The sequence below is a fragment of the Protobothrops mucrosquamatus genome, unplaced genomic scaffold, assembly GCF_001527695.2.
Source record: "Protobothrops mucrosquamatus isolate PMUCROS unplaced genomic scaffold, P.Mucros_1.0 scaffold2579, whole genome shotgun sequence".
Lineage (NCBI taxonomy): Eukaryota > Metazoa > Chordata > Lepidosauria > Squamata > Viperidae > Protobothrops > Protobothrops mucrosquamatus.
The window spans coordinates 282,312-285,560 of NW_015388635.1; the positions used below are offsets into that span (position 1 = coordinate 282,312).

Genomic DNA, 3,249 nt, shown 5'->3' on the forward strand with positions numbered 1-3,249 from the left:
GAAAGCCAAGTATAAATGTACACATTAACTTATAAGCAAAAGCACAAATTTAGAAATAACAATAGCCAGTTGACCCGCATATATGTTCAATATTCTATTCAGTTGTCATTGTGGAGCAAATGCAAAACATTTTCCTTCTTACTTTTCTAATTTTCACAGTTGGTTTAGATTCCAAACTTGTTAAAAAAGAAAAGGGGTTTTTTGGTAAGTAGCCAAACTGAAAATTTGAGAGCCTACTGGGGTGCTGTGGTTGTGGGCAATTTGTGAAGGCTCACAAATTCATAAAAGGGACTTCAATCAGCATGAAAGATGGATTACTGGGCAGGACCACCCACTGTTCAATGGTGCACCTTCTAGGCCAGTGATGGCGAACCTATGGCACGGGTGCCAGAGGCGGCACTCAGAGCCCTCTCTGTGGGCACGCATGCCGTCGCCCCAGCCCCACCACTCCCTGTGGCCCCCTCCTCCCCAGCAGCCCCCCCTGGAGGAGAGTCGCCCCGGGCGCAGCCTGCGCAGAGCAGCACAGCCAAGGGCATGGCAGCTGGGCAGTGGGGACAAGACTCCGCCCTCGCACCCCATTGCATACAGATGATGCTGTGGGGTGTGGACAGAGGGCGTGGCCACCATGACGCTGCTGGGCTGCCTGGGCGATCTGCTGTGGCGGGCTGTGGAGGTGGTGGGTGACCCTGCGGGCAGGAGAGGTGGGGGCGGGGCAGGGGCGAGGTGGTTTTTGGGCACTCGGTCTCTAAAAGGTTCGCCATCACTGTTGTAGACTAAAAGTTTCACATGGAATTTAATGTCAATCATTCTTTCTAGCATCGGATCAAATGCTTATTTGTTTGCCCAGCCAATTAAAAACTGATCGTTTTATATAATGCTGCCTTTTATTGCCATGTACTAGGATTTTTAAAATAATATTGTGTAAACTGCCCTGCTGATGTAAGTTGAACAGAGGTAGAAACACATTTTTAATCAAACCAAAAGCAAAGGATCATCTGATTGTTTTTTAAACATGGGCACTGACGCCACCATATTTTAAAATTCTATCAATATGGTGAATTTGGGCATTCATCCTCTCTTAGCCTAATGTTCCTCAAGGATCATTTAGCATCATTTCTTTTATGTAACTTTCCAGTCTAAAGTTCGTTTTTTTCTTTAAATAATGCAATACTTAAGCATTTTCCCCATGATGATTTCAAAACAATAACATTTTTTCCCTCATTTTAATTAAAAAGGAGCATGACATTCCCAGGTCTATATGTTTATCTTATATCTCAAGATTTGACTCCTAAACTATTTCGATATAGGAGATTTAATTTAATATGCTATTAAATTGCTTGTAATATTTCCATTGACAATATTGTATATTTTGTTTTCCCTTCTACATTAAGCAGAAAGAGCAAAAAGAGATGGAAATGCTCTTTTGAACTGTTCCTGAAAGGAAAAGTATTTGCAGCCAACCACAGTTTTAGATACACGAAAACACTGCCTGAATGAGGCATATTCATTCATCAAATCTCTCGAGGATAAGACATAAAAGAGACTGGTGAGATACCCCATCTAATGATATGTGAAAACTATTTTGGGATCTCTGTTTATATTATATGAACAAACTGTTATTCTGTTATTCTGGAATACAATGGAAAAGTTTGTAAAGAAACAGTGGAATTGATCTCAGTCTCTTCTTTAATACTGCCCACTATCCTAAGCCTTGTGGATGTAGTCCTTGACTTGTGACCACAAGGGGAACCAGAATTCCCCTTGCTAAGCAAGGTGACTGTTACATGACTTGTGCCCGATTTTACAACCTTTTTTTTTGCTACAGTTATTAAACAAATTACTGCAGTTGTTAAATGAATCACAGCGTCATTGCCAAGCACCAGGGAAATCAGGAGATCCAGGCAGTTCAAAGGAATATAAAAATTTATTGCAAGTTTAAGCTGACTACAAGAATCTGAATTACTGTTGCTCCAAGCAAATTGGTGGTAGATAAGAGTCAATGGAGATCAAGGTGGGCTAGACGTAGATCATTTGTGGGTGCAAAGGGACTCGAGACTGATGATGCATTTGACTCCCTCTCTCGGGATCAGCATGGTCATCTCCTACAGTCATAAGCTACTCTAGTTTCCCCCATTGACTTGCTTGTCGGAAGCCAGCTGGGAAGGTTGCAAATGGCAGTCACTTGAATCCAGGACGTTGCCCTTTCATAAACACAGCTGGTTGCCAAGCACCTGAATATTGAACACGTGACTTTGGGGATGCTGCAATGGTCACAAGTCCAAAGACAGGTTGCAAGTCACTTCTTTCAGTGCTGTTTTAATTTCAAATAGTCACTAAATAAGCCATTATTTGCAGCACTTTATACATATCGCCTAACTGTTGTAGTAACTGCCCTATTCAAAACAGTATTGTTATTACATGTGTTCTATATTGTACGGGAGCGTGAGTTATTTTTTAATAATCAGAAAAAGAAAAAAAAGGAAACACACCAAAATGCCTGAAATAGGCTGAAGAACAGCTTTACAGAAGACAAGAAGTCAAAGATGCCCTAATACAGATTAGCATACAATAGCACAGATGTGGCATTTACTAATTACTAGGTTCTGAAGCAGATCAGACTTGCCTGGGACCATTAGGTTGCTGCCCTCTACCCTGCTCTCTCTTCTTCTAGGTACCATAAAGTTTGAGAAAGAATTTGTCCACTCTGGAAGTTCTGCGCCTAGTGTGCACCTATTCATTACCATTCAGTTATTTGCACAAGAATAAATGCTTAGCTTTAAAACTACCTTAAGAACAAAGCTGCAGAACCTGATTGGACTTTATTTCCATCCATCCTTTCTTGCTTCTCTCCCTTCCACTACCCACACCCACACCCAGTCTCTTGTGCATTCAACCACAAGGTGGAAGCCACCCATCTTTGTATGTCTGAACGTTGCTAAACAATGCTGACCCTACATGTTCTTATTATAGAATCTAAGATTTATGATGAAAATTCCTCTTTCCAAAAGGCCATTTAGTCAGTTCATTTCTGCATGCATACTCGAAGCATCATTTACATTTAACATGATTCTGGCAATTTAATGAGAAAAAAGGGACAGGAATCATTTTTCAGTAAAGATCACCTTTTTATCAAGGCATTACTGGTAGTGACTATGTCAAAACTACTTTAAAATGGTAATCTGTTGACTACTTTCTCTGAGGTAATCCTCCTAGAGTTTTGGTTTCTAAAATCATCTTTACTGTGCTTTA

The 3,249-nt window shown here is 40.8% G+C and overlaps 1 protein-coding gene across 1 annotated transcript in view; it reads right to left on the minus strand.

Annotated features, from left to right (window-relative positions):
* The window catches only part of LOC107295932 (ADAMTS-like protein 1), an 81,786-nt gene that overhangs the window by 69,384 nt on the left and 9,153 nt on the right, over window positions 1-3,249 (minus strand). The gene's annotated exons all lie outside the window — the stretch shown is intronic.